Genomic DNA, 22,196 nt, shown 5'->3' with positions numbered 1-22,196 from the left:
GCTGTATGACTCAGGGAACTCAAACCAGGGCTTATAACCCCTAGAGGGGTGGGATAGGGAGGAAGGTAGGAGGGAGATTCAAGAGGGAGGGAACATATGCATATCTATGGCTAATTCATGTTGATGTTTGGCAGGAACCAACACAGTTCTGTAAAGAAATTATCCTTCAATTAAAAAAATTAATTAATTTTAAAAAAAGAAAACAGTCTGGCAATTCTTCAAACAATTGTATATTAAGTTACCCCTAAAAAATGAAAATATATGTCCAAACAAAGTATTTTACAAGAACATTTATGGTAGAATTCTTCACAATAGTCAAAAATCAGAAATAACTCAAATTTCTATCAGCTGATGAATGAATAAACAAAATGCAGTCTACCCAAGAGGAATATTACTCAGCCATAGAAAAGCAATGAAGCACTGACACTTGCTACACCCTGGATGAACCTTGAGGACATTATGCTAAGTAAAATAAGCCAGTCACAAGGGCAACATATTATATAACTTCTTTTAGATAAAATGTTCATAATAGGCAAATCTACAGTGATAGAAAGCATGATTAGTGGCAGGACTTCTAGGAGGAATGTGGATCATAAATTTATTTTTGAGGTGATGGAAACCCTCCAAAATTAACTGGTGGTGGTGCACAGAGCTGTGAATACACTGCATTGTACCCTTCAAACGAATGGATTGTATGGTATATGAATTACATCTCAATAAAGATGGGAAAAAAGAAAATAAGAAAGAAACCAGAGAGGAAAAATACCTCTCCATAGAGGAGCAAGGAAAGGAGTTGCTCTGAATTTCTCACCAGACACCATGCGCTCAAGTAGAGAATGGAATGAGTCATTTAAAATGTTAAAAGAAAAAACCCGCCAACTTAGGAATCTGTGTCCATCAAGTTAGCCTTCCAAAAAAGAAGTGAAGACTTTGTCAGACAAACAGAAACTGTCTTCCAGCTGTGAAGGGCCAAGGATGGTTCAGAGCCGCTGTCTGTACAACCACATGTCCACACAGTCAGGGTGGCCCCCCTCACCAGAAGTGATTTCCCATGACCCTGATCCTGCCCTCTGCCCTCACAAGGACAAGGGTGTACAGGGGGAGGAGCACTCTAAGAAGAACCAGGGACTCTCCACCAGGCCACGTGCACAGAGGAAAGCCCACGGCTATGACACTAGGACCCGCCACATCCGAAGGGTGGTCTCAGGCTGGATACCAGCCCCCACTCCTGGTCCATAAAGTAGGGACAGTGGCTCTCTCTCAGGAATGTGCCGTGGGAAGGGCCATACCAGGTCGGGGAGATAAGACTCTTCCCTCCAGGGCTGTGAAGAGGGTCACAATCACCTATTCAGGGAGGTGCTGAGAAGGGAGAGGTCAGCTCCCCTGCTGGGAGCAGCTGGAGTTTCTGGGACTTTGCTGCTTCCCCTGGAGGGAAGCCCATGGCCCTGGAGCCCCAGTGCAGGGTGCGTATCCAGACCTCAGGCTAGAGAGGAAAAGGCCTGCTCACCTGGGAAAGGTCCGGCTCCGCAGCTCCTTGATGAAGAGCTGGCTGCCGTTCTGCACGGGTTTCACTTCCGGCGTCTGCCCAGGGCCATGTTTATGCCAGGTCCGCTTCTTCTTCACTGCGGGGGAAACAGGAGGCAGATCGTCACCTGCAACCCCTCCCCACCCCGTGCCTGCAGAGACCCAGCCAGGAGGGCAGCCACCATGAATGCTGCAAGACTCAGACCTCACAGAGGCAAAGAAGTTGGGATTCCCTGGCCCCCACCCACCCAGCCTCCCCAGCCTCTCAGGACCCCGAGTTGACACAAGGTCAGGAACTCCCACCTCTCACATCCTGAGTCATAGCCCCAACCTCACCTCCTACCCCATACTTCCCAACCTGCTGGCTCAGATGATGGCACTCAGAGCTGGGGCTTCCTAGAGCCCCACCTCACTCAGCACTTAGTCCGCTGAGAACTCTTCAGAGGCACCCCCTGAGAAGCTCCCACGCAGGCTCATTTTTCAGGACCCCTCTCACCTGTCTTACCCTCGGACTTGCCCTCAAATAGCACAGACCACCGTCCTTCCCCACTGGGATCTTTGCTGCCATGACAGCCTACAACTCACAGGCAGAGCAGCCCAGCCCCATCTTCTATGCCCACTGCCCTCCCCACTCCCTGCCCACCACTGCCTGCCCATCCTCAGGGTATCGTACTGTCACACCTGCTCCCAGGGCACTGGACACAGGCATCTTGGACTTTTACACATGAGAATGCACACCTGTCCCTCCTGGGCTGTGACACACGCTCACGCACGTACCCATTTGCACATCCACATGCAAGCACACATGCCCTTACTGGACCAGGACAGACACGTGCACACTAGGACACACACAAATATAAGGACAAATGTGCATGCACACTAACATTTGCTCCTACTGGGTTTCGAGCTCCCAGAGGGAAGGAAGCTATTTCCTTGATACCTTCGGCCCCATTCAGGGCAGTGAGTGAAGATGGGCCAGGCATGGAGACCCATCCTGGGGGGCTACCTCGCAGGGTTTTAAACATGATCCTCAGGCAGAGATGTGACTGGAGGTGAGGGAGAGCTGGCGGGGCCCTTAGAGTGTCTGTCCTGCACAGACAGGGATCAGGTGGGGGCTGCAGTCCTCCTGCATTTCAGTGGTTGTGGGGATGAAGGGAGCTGACGACTGCTCCTGGGCGGGACCTGCCTAAAGCAGGAAGAGGAAGGCACTGGGTGCGGGGTGGCTGAGCTGACCTCTGTTCCAAATTGCCACTTCTTCCCTGTCTCATCAAGTCATAGTTCCTTGAGAGTGTTTCCTAAAATAGGTGATATATACATCATGCCTGGTCTCCCAGACCAAAGTGCAAGTGCGTATTATGGAAATCAGGCCAGGTCCTACACAGGAGGGGCTGGAGCTAGAACTTCTGGTGGCAGCACCAGACCCAGTGAAAGTGAAAGTCGCTCAGTCATGACTGACTCTTTGCAACCCCATGGACTATAGTCCATGGAATTCTCCAGGCAAGAATACTGGAGTGGGTAGCTTTTCCCTTCTCCAGGGGATCTTCCCAACCCAGGGATCAAACCCAGGTCTCCCGCATTGCAGGCAGATTCATTCAGTCACAAGGGAAGCCCCACCAGACCCAGAGAGGAGTCCAAATCTTTCTTGCCCACCTATCCTATAGCTGTGTGACTCTAGGCAAGTTACTGGGTGTCTCTGTGTCTCATCTTTAATGCTGGTCCTGGCTTCCTGGGCTCCTCGTGAGTATGGAGGGCCCTGTGCCAGGAGACACATGGGGTGACTGAGTCTTGGAGGGGGCATACAGCCCAGAGACAGCAGACACGCAGGGCAGCAGTGGGCCACAGAAGAAAGAAGCAGCACTTCCTCTGTCTGCCAGGAGCCGGGTCTGGGGCCCCTGCTGACCAGGGGCCAGTGGCAGTCTTGGGCCATCTGGGCTTCCCGGGCCCTTACTCAGGACTGGGCAGCTTCAAGCACCTCATGTAGAGGCTGGAATATGCCAGATACTGTGGCTGGAGCAGGTTTGCTGGGACAACAGCCAAAGATGAAGCTGTGAGGCAGGTCTGAGCTCAAAGGGCTACTCTTGAACCCCTCTGCAGCCCTGACTGGTGGGCTCCTTCCCTCCCCAGGGTCTAAGACCCTCCTGAGCTCTGAAGCTGAGCCTTCCCTGCCTATGGGTGGCCCAAGACACCCTCTGACAAGGTACCCCGGGGACAGCTGGAAGCTGGCAGGGACTCAGCAGACCCCCCTGGATTACAGGGCCAATAGGTATCCCTAAGACATTCGGTAACACAGCCCAGCCCACTCTCCTAAGCGTGGCTTGCCCCATCCCAAAGGTATGACAGCGATGCTTGCCTCAGGGAGAAGGAAAGTAAGAAATTAGTAAGTAACCTCTTACAAATTTCCTTAAATTCTAAAGGAAATCAATCCTGAATATTCATTGGAAGGACTGATGCTGAAGCTGAAGCTCCAGTACTTTGGCCACCTGATGAAAGAGCCAACTCACTAGAAAAGAGCCTGATGCTGGGAAAGATTGAAGGCAGGAGAAGAGGACAACAGACGATGGATGGTTGGACGGCATCACCAACTCGATAGACATGAGTGTGCACAAGCTCCAGGAGACAGTGAAGGACAGGGAAACCTGGCGTGCTGCAGTCTATGGGGTCGCGCAAAGAGTCGGACTCCAATGAGCGACTGAACAACAACAAAACCTCTTTAACAGTCATGGAGCCAACAAGAGGAAACACTAGGATTCAAAATCACTTTAAGGGCCATGTCACCTGCCTCCCATGAGCCTTCATGGAAGCCTGTGGGCCTCCCTTGGCTGGCCGCAACCTACAGAATAGGACCGCTGGGGTGGGGGGTGGGCTCCCTCCACACCTCTCTGCCCACTGGATCCACTGGGTTACCCCACCAGGGCTATAGGGCTCCAGCCCCGGCATATCATGGTTCTTCTCCCACGTGGACCTGGCCTTACTTGCCTCCTAGCCTTGATGTGGGGCCCTTTAGAGCCACCCTGGATGAGCCCATGCCTTGGAGAGCACCCCCTAGGCCCCCCACACCCCCAAAGGGCCACATGGAAGGGGAGGGTGATAAACTCCTTATGGTGCACAAATAGTAGTGTGAGAATGGGAATTCTTTTGAATTTTCAAAAATACAAAATTCTTTGGCCGTACAGTTCAATTAAAAAAAAAGAAAAAAACTATCAATTGTCCTCTCTGTACTCTTACTTGTTAATAATGTAGAACTGACAGGAAATAAAATGCTTTTCATTGCTGAAAAAAAGATAGAGAAAGAGGATCACCTAAGATTCCAAGCAAGGAGTGCTAGAGATGGGAAGGAGAACAGGTCCCCAGTAATGCACAATTCCTAAACTGCTACACAGATAAGAAGCGGCCAGCTGGGCAGAGCTGGGCAGAGTTGGGATGGATGGCCCCTTGGACATCTCCCAGTCTATGTCCCCATCTCACGTTGCCTGGTCACTGGGAATGCTAGAGTTTGCAACCCCTGTCCTGGTGGGCTCTCTGCAAAGGTCATGAGGGGCCCTAGCTGCATCTGCAGGCAGGAGATGATCAGGAGGAGCCACAGCCGGCCCACTAAGGCTATGAGGGGCAATAAATGAGACAGCCTAGGCACCAGAGGCCCCTGGCTGCAACCACACAGGGTAGTTGACTCCAGCAAGGTAGGGTCCAGTTGGGGTTGGGATCAAGATCAAGCAGAGACCTCACCCCCATAGTCAGATCCAAGGGGCAGCAGCATGGTGCTATACTTACAGGTGGACTTCCCGTGGGTTTTCTCACAGTTTGGGCAGTGGTATATGTCAATGTCTGGGGCCTCCTCCTCTTCTACTCCAACACAGCTGAAATGGAGGAGAAACAGATTATCACCAGCAGTCGGCAACTCCTTAAGTGCTTCCCCTGCAAAGCTCGGCAACACATCAGGAGAAAGGGAAGGTGGTATGAGGGCAGTTGGGGCAGAGTATGTGTGGCGACAGTAACTCACAGGGATGGGATGGGGGGCTCAAAATGGAGAGGGAGGGCCAAGGAAGGCCTCACCATGTGTGACTGGGAGAGGCAGAGGGGACTGTCCAGACTTTAGGCTTGCCTCCAAGAGAGCCATCACCACCTGTCACCACAGAGTCCAGAGAGGCTGAGGCAGGAGGCGGGAGGTGGGGTGTCTCAGAGCCCAGGCATTTCCATCATTTCACCATAGACAGGCTGCAGCCATGGGCAGGGCCCCTCTGGACACCATGAAGAGGATTGCTGTAAGTCACCTTCCCCAGGAAGCTGTACCATGGTGCTAGGACAACTAGATATCAGAAGGGCAAAACTGAATTACCTCACACCACACACAAAATTAACTGAAAATGGATTCAGTTCAGCTCAGTTCAGTCACTCAGTCGTGTCCGACTCTTTGTGACCCCATGAATGGCAGCATGCCAGGCCTCCCTGTCCATCACCATCTCCCGGAGTTCACTCAAACTCACGTCCATCAAGTCAGTGATGCCATCCAGCCATCTCATCCTCTGTCGTCCCCTTTTCTTCCTGCCCCCAATCCCTCCCAGCATCAGAGTCTTTTCCAATGAGTCATCTCTTTGCATGAGGTGGCCAAAGTACTGGAGTTTACAATCTAAATATGAGAGCTAAAACTATAACACTCTTAGAAGAAAACACAGGGGTGAATCTTCATGACCTTGGATTTGGGCATGGATAGGACGAGCCTGGTAGGCTGCAGTCCATGGGATCGCGAAGAGTCGGACACAACTGAGCGACTTCACTTTCACTTTTCACTTTCATGCACTGGAGAAGGAAATGGCAACCCACTCCAGTGTTCTTGCCTGGAGAATCCCAGGGATGGGGAAGCCTGTTGGGCTGCTGTCTATGGGGTTGCACAGAGTCGGACACGACTGAAGCGACTTAGCAGCAGCAGCAGCAGCAGCAGCAGCAGGACATCAAAAGTACAAGCAACAATGAGAAGGAAATGGCAGTCCACTCCAGGATTCTCACCTGGGAAATCTCATGGACAGAGAAACCTGGCAGGCTATGTCCATGGGGTCACAAGAGAATCGGACATGACTCTGTGACTAAAGAAGACAATGCTAAAAATATTTTCAAGAGTAAAAGATATTTTCTTACCTCCTCTGTTGCTTTAAAAATAGCATTAAAAAAGGTAAAATTAATATGCCCAAACATTGTGAATAAAAGACAAAGTAACTAAAAGTTAAAAAAAAAAGTACAAGCAACAAAAGGAAAAAGAGATAAATTGGACATCATTAAAATTTAGAACTTTTCTGCATTAAAGGACATCGAGAAAGGGAAAAGGCTTTTCACTGTACAGAATGGGAGAAAATATCTGCAAATCATAATCCTAATAAGGGTCTAGCACTGAAATGAATAAAGAACTTCACAACTCAACAACAAAAAAGACAAATCAATTTTAAAATGGTCAAAGGTCCCAAATAGAAATTTCTCCAAAGAAATACAAATGGCCAACAAGCTCATGAAGAAATGCTCTACATCACTAGTCATCTGGATGCCACTGAAATGCAAATCAAAACCATGAGATACAACTGCACATTCACTAGGATGGCTATAGTTGAAAACAAGAAAATGGGAAAAGAGCCAGGACTGGTGAGGATGCAAAGAAATTAGAACACTCTCATATCACAGGGCTTTCCTAGTGGCTCAGATAGTAAAGAAACTGCCTGCAATGCAGGAGACCCGGGTTCAATCTCTGGGTCAGGAAGATCCCCTGGAGGAGGGAACAGCAACCCACTCTAGTATTCTTGCCTGGAGAAGTCCATGGACAGAAGAGAATGGCAGGCTACAGTCCACGGGGTCACAAAGAGTCAGACACAACTGCGTGACTTTTACAATGGTTTACATATCACAGGTAGGAGTGTAAATGGTACAATTTCTATGTAAAAACAGTATGGCAGTTCCTCAAAAAGTTAAACATAAAACTATCAGATGACCCAGCAATTCCACTCCAAGGTATAGACCCAAAAGATCTAAGAACAGTTTCTCAGACAAATCCTTGTACACAAATATTCACAGCAGCGGCAGTCACAATAACCAAAAGATGGAAGCAACCCAAATGTCCATTAACTGATGAATGGATAAACAAATTGCAATGCTGCCATACAACGAAGTACTATTCAGCCTTAAAAAGGAAAGAAGGGCTGATACACACTACAACGAAGATGAACCAGAAAAGCACTGAGCGAAGGAAACCAGAAATAGAAAGCCACATACTGTGATTCCATTCAGATGACCATGCCCAGCATAGATAAACTTAGAAAGACAGAGACCTACTGGTCGCGCCACTGCACTTCCAATTCCCAGTTTCCTCCAATGGACTCTGTTACCAGCAGCTCCTCCCAACTCCCCCTTTTCCTCTATAAAAGGATGGTCCTCTCCTTTGTTCCCTGGACTTGCCTGTGCTCACCAGAGACTGCATGTCTCAAACCGTAACTCTTTGTTGTGGCTGAATAGACCCATTTTGCTGGTAAAAGAGCTGGCTGTGTTATTAGTTTAGATGAACAGTGCATACTGCATGTCCACACCAGGCAGTGGCTCTAGGCTACTTCTCACTGGCAGCTCCTGCAGCTCACAAACGCTGAGGGTGGCAACCTCCCCTGAAGGGTCTGCCTCTGTCCCAGCAGAGGTCATGCATACTCACAGCCCACTGTGAACCCTGCCTGCCCCGGGACCCAGGGACAAATGAGAAAGGCTGCAATGGTTCTGCTGCAAGGCCTCTGTGTGCCAGCACTGACCCTGCAGGCAGGCAGAAGGTCTCAGGTCAGATGACACAGGGCCCATTCAACAGGTCAGGAGTAAGGTATACCATTGAAGGTGCAAGGGGCTTCTCCAACATAGGCTCTAAGGGCACAGGGGGGACCACTCCCACCCAAAGGCCTCCTAAGAGTTGAGTTTCAAGTCAATCAAAGGCAAGGAAACCAAAGCACCTTAAAATACAACCCCCCCAGTTGGCATTTCTCAGGCCTACTTCCTTGGAATGGCTCCCCCAAACACCACCTGCTGGTCCCACACATCCCTGAAGCCTCATCACGCTCTGGAAGGCCCACAGCAGGGGCATCTGTGACAGATGGGGAAACTGAGACCCAGAGGTCACAGCCATGTGCACTGTGCATGTGGATACTCCCACCCCACCCCTGGGAGCTCCCTCTTTAGAACACCACCATCTGGGGGGCACAGGTCTCACATGGGCCAGGATGGGTCTGGCTGTTTGCTGTGCTATGCAGGAAAGGCCCCGGGACTGAAAGGGAAAGTGAGAGACAAGGAAGGTGGGCCCCATTCTCCTGGGCACACCTGAGGGCTGCCCCTCACCCCGGAGAGCCACCCAGGGCTTGGGCCTCCCAGTGAGGTGACCCCAGGCAAGCCTGCCCGCTCCTAATGGGAAATACCAGCAGCAACCCCCCTCAGAGCGATGTATCACAGCCCTGTCTGTGTCCATGACCCTAACAAGGCCACCTGGCCTGTGGAAATGAAGTCCCCAGATCCAGCCCATTGGCTGTACCGTGTGCAGGGGGGAACCGCCCCAATCCTGTCTTAAGGGTCCAGGGACCCACTGCCCAGTTCAAGATCCTGTGTGCAGAGCACTAGACCACATCTGCTCTGTCAGGGCTGTTTAATGAAAACAGCTCGTTTATTTTATTATCTCAACATTAAGCCTTTCTGAGTGCTCCTAAGAAATTATTTGAGAAATTATAAAAAAAATCAGAACAACAGAAACATCAGAAGCATTTTTCTTGCCCCAAAGCCAGAAGCAAAGACACTGCTGTTCTGATGGAGACTGTCACCCCAACATGCACCTGGATCAATCACCTAGGTGATCATTTAGTGTGCGTGATCAATGCCATCCATGGTGAGAAGAGAAATGCAGACATATTCACATTAAGTGGCTGCTAGTGTGATGAGTCATTATTTAAAGACAAAAAAGAAGCACACTTTTCACATTAATACACACCAATCCCCTGCCTTGCTGTACTTTAAGTACAGTGGGCAAGTATCAATAGTTAAAGAGCATCCAGCATGGACGTTAAGTCACTTCGGTTTTGTCTGACTCTTCGTGACCCTATGGGCTGTAGCCTGCCAGGGTCCTCTGTCCATGAAATTCTCCAGGCAAGAATACTGGAGTGGGCTGCCATTTCTTCCTCCAGGGAAGCTTCCTGACCCAGGGATCGAACCTAAACCTCCTGCAGCTCTGAGCACTGCAGGTGGATTCTTTACTGCTGAGCCACCAAGAAGCATCAGTTTGAAGAAAATTCCATGTGCCTGCACATGCATGCCCTCTACAGGAACCCTGTTAAGGGCCACCTGAACCGAAGCAGCCAGACTGTACTGAATGTGGAGGATACTCTCCCCACTGGAGACCCCTGCTGGCTCACAACAAGAGCAGGGCACCCAAGGACTTCTCTGGATGGACACTGGGGGCTCAGCAGGCCCAGCCTGCTAGTCCTCCTGCCTCCATGGCAAGGTGCCCAAGGTCCTCACCTGTCCCTGCCCCTTGTGGGACTGCAGCAAAGGCTCTCTGCGGACACAGTGAGCCAAAGAGGCAAGTGAGCAGGGTCCTCGCAGCACCCAGCCCCAGACTCAGTGGAAGGTGGGTACTGCCCTCCTGGGAAGTAGGCACTGGAGCTTGCCACACACTCCAGGCCCAAGCGAGGGTTCAAAGTTACCTGCCAATGGTCCAAGAGAAAAAGGAGGATGAGGGGCATCAGCTACAAGCTGGTCCCTGGACATGGCCAGGCCCAGCTGCATCTGCGTCCCCAGGATCATCACAACCGCTCAAGGCAGTCCCAAGTGCAGCCTGGGAGGGTCAGCCAGGCCTTGGGCGGAGCTGGCCAGGGGAACACACTGGGAGAGCATGAGGGTAAGGCAGGGGAGGGGGGCGAGAGAGAGGAAAAGTGGAGGCAGGTAGCTCAGGGCAGAAGGGAAAAGACCAGACGCTGGGAGAGGTGCTGTGGGACCAAGGCAGGGGAACCGTACATAGACCTCAGAGGCTAGATGGGAACAAACGTCATCCAGGATATCCGTTCAAAAACAGAACGACAATTTCAACAGCTCTGACACCTTGGCAGAAAGACACAGGCAGCCAGATAATTGTAACATTTGTCCTTTTTAATGGAGAAGGCAATGGCAACCCACTCTAGTACTCTTGCCTGGAAAATCCCATGCATGGAGGAGCCTGGTAGGCTGCAGTCCATGGGGTCGCGAAGAGATGGACACGACTGCGCAACTTCACTTTCACTTTTCACTTTTGTGCATTGGAGAAGGAAATGGCAACCCAATCCAGTGTGCTTACCTGGAGAATCCCAGGGATGGAGGAGCCTGGTAGGCTGCCGTCTATGAGGTTGCACAAAGTAAGACATGACTGAAGCGACTTAGCAGCGGCAGCAGCAGCAGTCCTTTTTAATTCTGATGAGAACAGTGGTCCCCCAAGCACCCCACAGGCCATATGCCTTCTTAAAGGACAGGAAGTTGTGAGGGCCAAATCCAGCCTGCCCAGCCCCAGTGCCCAGGGTGGAAAGCTGTGGCCCACCCAGGTGGTGGGCAGCAGGCAGAAGCACAGGCTGCCAGGACCACCTAAGACATCAACATGGACCTCAACCCTCCAGGAAGTCCTGCTTCTAAGGAAGCCTGGGTTCCCTGTTCTTTGTGCAAAATCCAAAATTACCCCTTGGAGATTCTCCAATTGTGAGACCAAGGGCCAAGGGGGATCAAGAGAGGAACAGCTCTTCTATGGCCATCCCACAGGAATCCCAGCTCTGCCGGCCAGTAGGGTGACTTCCAGTAGCACATTCTAGAATCCTACCCCCAAGCATGCAGGCTTGGTAATTACTACAACCTTGTGGTAATGGCCCTGCCAGAGGAGCTCCCCAGGGCACAGGCTCCTGGCCAGGCCTGGGCACCCCACCACTCTCCTCTGCTCAGTCTTTGAGAATCAAGGTTGGAATTTTCTCATGAATCCAAAATTAGACTGCATTGTGGTTTTTTCCTATTGTGTTGTCAAGGATGTTACCATAAATCACAACTTCTACAACACTGTTTTGATTTTTTTAAGTTAGAGGAGGAGCCTCAAAAAAAGGAGGTGGCCCCTTTTAATTCCAGAGGGAAGGTGTAGCCCCCACACTGTGAAGCACCAAGGTCAGAGGTGGCAAAGCTGATGTGTCAATAATGGTCATGGCATGTGGGGCCACTTGGACTCATCCTGCCCATGGAGAAACTAACATGGGAAGAAGCCTCCCCAGATATAGTTGTGTGTGCCCAGGTTTAAAAAAGATTTCCATCCTTTGGGCCAGTAATTCCACAATCTCAAACCTAGTATAAGGCAGAAAGTAGAAATGCACAGAAGATTCACATGCAAGATGGCCCACCCTGTGATTATTCACAATAGTGAAAAATTAAGAACAGTAAACTTTTCCAGCCAGGAGGTCAGAGACCCAGGTCACGCTATGCTCACATAGCAGGATATCACACAGTCATCAAAACTCAGGTTTTACACATTTTTGAGTTTACGTGTTTACAATGTGCAGACACTAAAACTATAGCCCTGGCACACAGTGACACAAGAGGGCTCCACACTGGCGCCAGGCAGTGGCATGCTTGTTTCCTCTTTACACTTTTCTGTACTTGCTTAAATCACTGAAATGAGTGTGTATTCCTCTTCATAACAAGTAGCAAAAGTCTTGCTTTATTCAGAAGATCAGAACGGTGTCCCTTCCTAGCTCACCTCCTCCACATTTCTCAGGTCCTGGTATCCTGCTGAGAAGGGTTCCTGAGCTAGGCTAGGACACCCATCTCAGGGCCCCTGGGTTTCCCCTGGGAGCCTGGCGGAGGGACGAGTCCACGCTGTAGACAACAGGGAGAGGCAGGACGGGTGGATACTGCATGGACGCCTGGCGGGGGCAGGGAGCCCCAGAAGGCCTGGGGGTGCCCAGAGATTCCCCTCATGATGACTTCCTCCCATGTCAAGCCCCCCCACTTCAGGGCCGTCCCCTTCCTCCTGCATTCTCCCACATTCCTGCCTGCAGTCTCCAGAAGGCGCCCAGAAACGGGTCACTGGCCCATTTCCACATGACAAAGCCATAGGGACCACAACTCAGTTACAACTCTGCTTCAAGATGGCCACCAGCCACATATGATCAAACTTAAGGTGGTCCTTTAGACCCTAATCACGTGAGCAACCACTCAGTGAGTGCCTAGCCACTGGTCCAGGAGCCACACAACCTCCACACGACAGGGGAGAAATCACTGTGGGAGATGGGATTTGACACCTTCAGAGCCATACAGGGGCTCAACACAGTGTCTGGTGCTCCCAAGATGCTCCCAGGCAGCAGCTGTCCGCAGGTTTTGTGGTTTCACGCTAAGACCCTCAGGTTTGGTGTGCAAGGGGAAAACTGAGGCCCAGAGAGGCCGACATTTGCCCGACCACACAGAAGTGGGGCAAGAGCAGGTGAGGTCAGCCAGGTCTATCTGCACCCCACACCTCGTATGCACCTCAGAAGCCCTCACAGCTCCCAGTCAGCCAAGGCCTGCTGCGCAGAAGCGGGTAGCAAACACTCTTTCACAGAAGGAGGTCGGGGAGCAATAAGGACTGGACCCCTGGTGCAGCTGAGCCCTCAAAGGACAAGTTCATAAAGAGGAACAGAAAACAGGAAACAACCAGACCTGGCCCAGCTAGAAGAGCCTGCCAGAGGGTTGCCTGGGTGCCTGGGATGACAGAGTGCCAGCCATGGCCTGGGGGGCAGTGGAAGGTGACACTGCACCACAGAGGAGGGTCTCACTCCCAACTCTGGAGGGGAGTTAGCCTGAGGACTCGGTATATCAGGACCCCCAAGGGTCACACAGGCAGATGATACCACTCTAATGGCAGAAAGCGAAGAGGAACTAAAGGGCCTCTTGATGAGGGTGAAAGAGGAGAGTGAAAAAGCTGGCTTAAAACTCAGCAATCAAAAAACTAAGGTCATGGCATCTGGTCCCATCACTTCATGGCAAATAGAAGGGAAAAAGTGGAAGCAATGACAGATGTTTTTTCTTCTTCGGCTCCAAAATCACTGTGGATGTTGACTGCAGCCATGAAATTAAAAAATGCTCACTTGCTCCTTGGAAGGAACGCTCTGACAAACCTAAACAGCATATTGAACAGCAGAGACATCACTTTGCTGACAACGGTCCGTAGAGTTAAAGCTATGGTTTTTCCAGTAGTCATGTACAGATGTGAGAGTTGGACCATAAAGAAGGCTGCGCACCGAATAATTGATGCTTTCAAACTGTGGTGTTGGAGAAGACTCTTGAAAGTCCCTTGGACTCCAAGGAGATCAAACCAGTCCATCCTAAAGGAAATCAACCCTGAATATTCATTGGAAGCACTGATGCTGAAGCTCCAATATCTCGGCCACATGATGTGAAGAGCCGACTCACTGGAAAAGACCCTGACTGGGAAAGATTGAAGGCAGGAGGAGAAGAGGATGGCAGAGGATGAGATGGTTATGTCTAACCATCACTGATTCAATGGACGTGAACTTGGGCAAACTCCAGGAGATAGTCAGGGACAGGGAAGCCTGGCATGCTGCAGTCCATGGGGGTACAAAGTGCTGGATATCACTTAGAGACTGAACAACAACAAGGGTCAAGCAGACCATGTGGCTTCCATCTGGACCTTGTGGGGACCCAGTTATAGAGCAATGACAGAGCTTTGGTGGGGGCAGCTCTGTCTGCTGAGCCCAGATGTAGACTAGTAGAAAAAACCTAGGCAGGTATTGTCAGAAGCCACTACATTTGAGGGTGGCTATTACACAGTCACAGATAACTAGGGCTGTGGGGAGGGACTGAATACTCAGAAGAAATGAAAGGAGGTTCCAGAACATGAAGGTCAATTGTTCTAGCCCCTGCCGGGGAGGCAGGTAAGCTCAGAAAGGACTGTATGTACAATGCCCAGCGCCATACCTGACATAATGCAAGGGCCTGCAAAGACAGTTTACTGCTTGCTGAAGTCAGCACCACCTTCACAGTCATAATCACCATCATCATCACTATAATCATCACCATCATGGTCAACACCATCATCAGTATCAACTCCACCATCACCATCATCATCATGATCACTACAGTCATCACCATCATGGTCAACACCATCACCACTATCATCATCACCGTCATCATTTTCTCCTGATGAGCTGACAGATCATGACACAAGCTCTCCCTTCTGTCAGCAAGTGGCTGAGAAAGAGCAAAACTCCAGCGCAAAACAAAGAATCTGCATGGAAAGAATGTCAACATCTACTCCTATTCCCAGATGTCATGTCCACTCCTCCAGGACTCAGAGGTGAATGGACTCCAGCCCAGCCCTCCCTGTCTCCAAGGAGAGAATAAGGGGCCAGTGGCCTCTGCTCAGCTGAGACCCACCCCATCATGCTCACAGCTTTTCCTTCCCAGCTGTAATGTCTTTGTTAGTGCTTTTCCACACTTCCCTCAGCAGGATGGGGCACCCAGAGGAATATAAGCTTCCAAGGGGATGAAAGATATGGGGGAATGGAAGCCACGGGGGACAAAGCCATGGGGGGGGGAATAGAAGCCACAGGCAGACATGCTGGACTGGAGTCTCCCTCATTCTCCAAGCCAACCCGAGAGCACTTCCCACAGCAATCTGGAGGAAGCACCATTGTAGGGGAAGAAACTCCTCTCCCCCAGTTCAAAGGTTTAAACAAGGTGGGTCGTGACCTTATAAACTGATGTCGCTCACTCTAACGGGTGGAGGCGGAGGTCAAGGTCCTCCATGCTCACATACCTCTTCTGCCAGCCACCATGAGGCAAGTGACTCATGCCCCTAGTCTCCTTCATCCGGTATAGGCGCCAAAGGCAGTGCGAGGGGCAGTGAGAGGATTCACAGGACAGAGAGGAGCGGGGTCGGAGGAGCAAGCACAGGGGCCTGGGAAGGGTCCCAAGTGAGGCAGGTGCAGCCTTGGGGAGTCTACACACAGGTGCCGCTCTGGGACGGACAGGACCCTCCCCGGTGACGGTGAGAGACAGGCAGAGGCAGACAGGCGACAGTGTGCTGTCCACGCCATGCCACCATCACCTGGGAGGGCTCTCCCAACCCGCTTCCCACTTGGAAATTTTAAACCCGACAGAAAAATTGCAATGGATACCTGTGTTCCCTTCACTCAGGTTCTCCAATGGTTAACAATTCCCCTCATTTGCTTTATATCTCTGTAGTTTCTTTTTTTTTCTGAAACATTTGAAAATCTGTTACAGACGTGAGGACTGGCCCCCTAATTCATCACCCTGCAGTCTCCTAAGAACTGAGCTGTCTCCACCATAACCACAACATCAAAGTTAACACCATAAGACATATCCTAAAGCACGTGTCTACATATCCATATTTTCCCAGTTGTCTCAACAACATTCCTCACAGCTGTTTGTATTTGACCCCAGATCACACATGACACCAGCTGCCCAGCCTCTGGCTCCTGAAATGGGGGCGTTGCTGTGTGTGCTTAGGTGCTCAGTTGTGTCCGACTTTGTGACCCCATGGACTGTAGCCTGTTAGGCTCCTCTCTGTCCATGGGGATTCTCCAGGCAAGAATACTATAGTGGGTTGCCATGCCCTCTTCCAGGGGATCTTTCCAAGCCAGGGATCAAACCCAGGTCTCCTGCGTTGCAGGCGGATTCTGGATAACCAGCTGAGTTACTAGGGAAGTCCTAAATGGGGGTAGGGGTGCTATTTTTCTTTGGTGCTGTTGCCTTTTGCAGGCTCCAGGGCAGTGGTCTCCTATGTACACTGCGTACTAGACTGCCTAGTGTTTCTGCACGACCACACCTGAGCTGCGTTTCTGACACAAGTGCCCCATGGGGAGCACTGTCATAGATCACAGACTTGAGTCAAGCTGTGCCCCCATGGGTCAAGCCCTGCCCCCATGGACACGCAGACTGGAGTCTCTTGGGTGGGACAGGCCCACTACCTGGTCAAAAAGAAGGGACTCTGTGGGATGGGGCGGGGTTGGGGGAGGGTCACTCTGTTGCCCCCACAATGTCTGACTTACAGCCTCAGTGTCCGGGGCTGACCCAGTTATTGCCCTGGGGTTTCCATTTAACAATATGTCCTGGCAAATATATTGTCTTGGCAATATGTCTAGACAACTTCTGGGAAGGCTTTGATGATCTGGACCCTAAGCCCCACCTAACTTACTGGATCAGGCCCATTTCTAAAGACAAGCTGGGGCCTAGGAGCTGCGAGAGCAGGGCCTATTTTAGGAAGCCAGGTAGGGCCAAGCCTATGCTCTTTTCAGCTCTCACCTGGGGTTTCTGTGAGCCATGGGGGCTATAACTTCCTTCACTGGGGCTATAACCCCTTGCAGAAAAGCAGGCCACATGCACAGCATGAGTCCCAGGCTCGCTCCTGGTCAGCATCCTTGGCCCTCGGCCATGGTCTCTGCCCAGGTGCCAGCTTTACCTAGGAATTCACTGCTCAACCTCATTTCTTGACTATATTTGCTAAAGGAAAACCCCCAGAGCAACTGACTGGAGGAAACCACAGATGGAGCAGACCCCCTCCACGTGAGACATAAGTCACTTATCCTCCATGAACCCTGTTACTCAGCACTAAGCAAACTGCTTTGCCCAGCACATCTCCAAAGTCCCAACAGCGCTAAAATTCCACGACCTAGAAACTTACAGGCAGCCCCGTCCCAGAGGAAGCAGGGAAGTCCTTGATTTCCAGTCAGCCCAGAGACTCCAGTACAGAACAGCACTGAGCAGACACCCCTCAACCCTGAGCAAACAAGAATAGGAGGGGACCAGAGGGAGGTCGGCACTTAAGGCCCCATGATGCTCATGCAGAGTTAGCTAAAACAATCCTCCTAAGGGCTGCCTTCTTAAAATCTTACCCCTAACGCACATAAAAGTACAAAACCACATCTGCACGTTTTGCGTAGGTGAGTATTTGTTGGAGAGAAGCAGGACACAGAGGCTCCTGACACTAATTAATTAACCAAGGCCACAGCAGGGCTGGGTCATGGGCCTCGAGGGAAACCTGGCCCTTCCCACACCCCACAGAGATGCAGCTGAGGGGAACACCTCCCCACGGCCCTGAACGGGTGCCCTGCTTCTGGCCTCAGGGACACAAAAATCCAAATAACTCCAAACAATGAACAGCAGCACCAGGAGTAAAAATTACCAAGCACCCAAATCAATGACAGCTTTCCATGGAGTGCTATGTGCCTCGGGGAGACCTCAGTTTAGGTCTGGACCACATGTCAAGAATGGTGGAAACAGTAGGAAGACTTTTAGCAGGGGGGAAAAAAAAAAACAGTGAAACTGCCTGACCAGTGATTCAAATCATGGCTTTAAGTAAACAACTGACAGAAAAGGACAAAGTGGTTTCTCAACGTATGGAAAGGGATGCTACAGCACTTGTAGTAAGACATGCAAACTAAAACCGCAAGGCTTCCCAACTATTAGCCGGCACAGCCCTAAGGCGCTGCAAGTACTTGGTGTGGTGACACTGCAGGCAGACAAGCATTCTATGTCTCCGCAAAAACACACACTGGCAAAGCCTCGAGGATGGGAGCTGCCGATACTGAGAACGTGTGCACCCTGCCTGCGACCCCTTCCACGAATGCACAGGTACACTAGCGCAGGTGTGCGCAGGGCATTGACTGCAGCAGCAGCCACGTCCCCATCCAGGGGAGACTTAGGCAAATGTCTGGAGCGCCAAGAAATACAAACTCTACACTTGCTATCTGAGCAATCTCCAGGATATACTGTGCAGCAAAGAGCACAAGTTGCAGGAGGGGGCAGGGCACACACTCATTTTGGAGGGCACTGAAGGAAATTAAAAGACGCTCACTCCTTGGAAGGAAAGTTATGACCAACCTGGACAGCATATTAAAAAGCAGAGACATTACTTTGCCAACAAAGATCCGTCTAGCCAGGCTATAGTTTTTCCAGTAGTCACATATGGATGTGAGAGTTGAACTATAAAGAAAGCTAAGCACAGAAGAATTGATGCTTTTGAACTGTGGTGTTGAAGAAGACTCTTGAGAGTCCCCCGGACTGCAAGGAGATCCAACCAGTCCATCCTAAAGGAGATCAGTTCTGGGTGTTCATTGGAAGGACTGATGTTGAAGCTCAAACTCCAGTACTTTGTCTACCTGATGTGAAGAACTGACTCATTTGAAAAGACCTTGATGCTGGGAAAGATTGAGGGCAGGAGGAGAAGGGGAGGACAGAGGATGAGATGGCTGGATGGCATCACCAACTCAATGGACATGAGTTTGGGTAAACTCCGGAGTTGGGGATGGACAAGGAGGCCTGGCATGCTGCAGTTCATGGGGTCGCAAAGAGTCGGACACGACTGAGTGACTGAACTGAACTGAACTGAAGGAAATGCAAACACACGCTCCCCTGTAATCAGAATGTTCTGGAAAGACTCAGAAACTGAACCCCAGTGGCTCGCTTTGGAGAAGCCTGGTGGTCAGTAGGGAGGGGACAGACTTGTCACTGAAGACAAGTTTTTTCCTGTGTGTGCTGCGCTACTGCTGCTAAGTCATTTCAGTCATGTCCGATTCTGTGTGACCCCATAGACGGCAGCCCACCAGGCTCCTCCGTCCATGGGATTTTCCAGGCAAGAGTACTGGAGTGGGGTGCCATCGCCTTCGCTGTTTCCTGTGTGTACATATTGCTATCTCCATTTAAACATTATAAAAAACAACTGTAATCCCAATAAACTGATTTGATTCACATCAGAGCTATTTGAATTTCTTAAGTATATACAAATAAACTTTTAAAGAAATACTCTTCTGACTCTTGAAAATAAATCTGCATAGAATGTGGGTCATAAACAAGTGCTGGCGTGTGCTTATGGTATGTGCTCAGAACTTTCTGAGAGCTGCTTGAAGCAGGTAGGAATTAAAGGTTCTTGTAGCATCAGAAATGAACGTACTCTCAGCAAAAATCCACCCCGTCCAGCTTCTCATTTGTGAGACAAGGACGCTAAGGCCAAGTATGGTCAGCCAGCCTGCCCACCCTGCTTTAATTCCTTTAACAAATCTCGTTTAGCATTGTTCTGGGACACAGCGGGAAGCGGGCTGCCCAGTGCACATGGACAGCCTTCCCTGACACAGCTCTAAGGACACAACAGAAGCCTGGCGCTCACAGGTCTCCACGCGGCAGGCCCTGAGACACCCACCACATGTCTGCACGGCGGGGATCTGAGGGTCATCTAGAACAGCCCGCCAAGTGGGCCCTGACTGCACAGTGGACACTGCACGCGGGCCACAGGGCAAAGCGGGCAAGTGCAACTCAGCTCAGCGAGCAACGGAGAAGAGGACACCACAGCCCAAGGCTGAGCAGGCCCATGGGGGCACCTTGGATGCGCACTGAGCTCTGGCAGATCTCCCAACTGTTCAAGAAAAACTAGGAATGCGCATCTTTATGTGGCCAGTGAACCAGTGAAGTTACTCAGTCGTGTTTGACTCTCTGCGATCCCATGGACTGTAGCCTACCAGGCTCCTCCATCCATGGAATTTTCCAGGCAAGAGTACTGGAGTGAGTTGCCATTTCCTTCTCCAGGGGATCTTCCTAACCCAGGGATCAAACCCAAGTCTCCTGCATTGCAGGCAGACGCTTTACCATCTGAGTCACCAGGGAACTCATGATTTTAGTATGTTGTAGCTAATGGAACTGTTTTTGAAAACCCTGTGTGGACCAACATCATGGGCCCTGCACACACCTGTGGTCCAGTGGGCAGTTTGCAAGCCCCACCCCTATCCCAGACACAAGGTCAGAAGGTACCCCCTTGCTCTGGGCAGCTGAGCCCAGCTGAGGCCCTCCTGCACAGCCCAGTGTCAGGGTAGTGAGAGGTGCCACTAGCCTTTGAGGCCTTCCAGGGATGTCCTTGACCAGGCCTCAGCAATGTCTGGGGCAGCAATCACTCCTTTCCCACCAGCATGGGGTCTGCACATATTCTGGCTGAAAGGCAGTACAGCAGCAAAGGGACTGCATCTGTCCTAGGAGACTCTGGGCCTGGAGCTACCCTTGGACACTGACCTGCAGAACTAACAGCACAGCTAGTATTCGGAAAGCCATGACACCGGGATGCCAAGAGTCCTAGTCCAACCCAGGCCTGCAGCAGCATCAGGGTGAGCAGGATGGAGGAGGGTGGCTGCGGGGGCTGCCCCTCTGGGCCTCTCTCAGCCTAAGTGTCCATAAACTACTGCAAGAAAACCTGCCTTTCAGCTTCTCCAGGTCAGGAGAGATGAAAAAACTCACAAACTAAAGTACCCAACAAGAGGGGAGCTGTTCACTTTCCACCTATCAGATCATTATGCATACAAAGGTTTGTTACTGACAGTGACATGCTTATGCCCCAATACAGGAAGCAGCACACTGAGTCATCCCGACATCCACAAACGAGAGAGACAGGAGGGAGGCTACTGGGAACAGCGGTTACAAGTGAGCATCACTGGACAGGGGACAGCTTTCTTGCCTTTAAAATGTTTTTTTGAACAAAAAAATAAGCATATTAAAGGCAAAAAAAAAACAGTCTGAAGAAACAGAGAAAGCATGAGATATGAGAGAGATAGAAAGCAGGGATGTTGGAATTAATTATGATTACTATATGGGATTCCCTGGTGGTTTAGGTGGTAAAGAATCTGCCTGCACTATGGGAGACCTGTGTTCAATTCCTGGGTCGGGAAGATCCCCAGGAGGAAAGCCTGGCAACCCTCTCCAGTATTCTTGCCTAGAGAATCCCCAGGGACAGAGGAGCCTGGCAGGCTACAGTTCATGGGGTCACAAAGAGCTGGACACAACTGAAGCGACTAAGCACAGCACATGATTACTATGTTAAGGGTTTTAATGGGATAAATGGACAACATGTAAGAACAGATGGGCCATGTAAGCTCAGAGGTGGAAATCCTAAGAAAGGAAAAATAGGAAGTACTAGGACACTGGTCTGATGCCTGGTCTGGGAAGACTCCACATGCCTCAGAGCAACTAAGCCTATGTATCACAATTACTGAAGCCTGCATGCCCCGTCTTATTTGTTCACAATAATAACAGCAACGGTGAATTTATAGGTAAGAGAAATGAACGATGGCCACATCATAGGAGATGAGAGGGAGGAATAGGGGACACTGTTGTAAGAAACTTGCACTATCCATAAGTGGTAGAGTGTATTTGAAAGTGGACTTGGCTTAGCCATAAATATATATATTGCAAATTCAAGGGCAACCACTAAAAAAAGTTTAAAAAGAAGTATATACTAAGAGAGGAGAAAAAACAAAATCATATAAAATGCTCAGTTAAAATCAGAGAAGGTAGAAAAAGACTGGAAGACAAAAACCAATAGCAAGGACAACAAATAGAAAAAGAAAACAAATAGATATTAATCCAACATTTTCAATAATCACTTTAAAGATCAGTGGTCTGAATATATAAACCAAAAGAGACAATAAGAGTGGGGGGAATAAAACATATTTCTATCAGAAACTCACTTTAAATATTAAAAGAGATTAAAAGTAAAGGGACAATGTGGGGGTGGAGTAGTATGGGAGTTCTCGGCGCTTTCTGCTCAGTTTGAATCTAAAACTGTTCTAAAACTTAAAAGTCTATTAGGAAATAAGTAAAAAATTTTAGATGAAGGGGAAAAT

At 50.3% G+C, this 22,196-nt stretch overlaps 1 protein-coding gene across 1 annotated transcript in view; it reads right to left on the bottom strand.

The window, feature by feature from the left end:
• Nucleotides 1–5,480, bottom strand: part of PHF2 (PHD finger protein 2) — a 34,148-nt gene extending 28,668 nt beyond the window's left edge. Inside the window, exons 1-2 of the mRNA XM_040245626.1 lie at nt 5,293–5,480; nt 1,508–1,622 (exon numbers count right to left, since the gene is read on the bottom strand). The gene's annotated coding sequence lies outside the window, so the exon portion shown is untranslated. The remainder of the gene's footprint in view (nt 1–1,507; nt 1,623–5,292) is intronic.
• Between the last annotated feature and the right edge of the window lie 16,716 nt (nt 5,481–22,196).

This window comes from Oryx dammah, unplaced genomic scaffold (assembly GCF_014754425.2).
Source record: "Oryx dammah isolate SB20612 unplaced genomic scaffold, SCBI_Odam_1.1 HiC_scaffold_1, whole genome shotgun sequence".
Taxonomy (NCBI): Eukaryota; Metazoa; Chordata; class Mammalia; order Artiodactyla; family Bovidae; genus Oryx; species Oryx dammah.
This window is presented reverse-complemented; position numbering and strand designations above follow the sequence as displayed.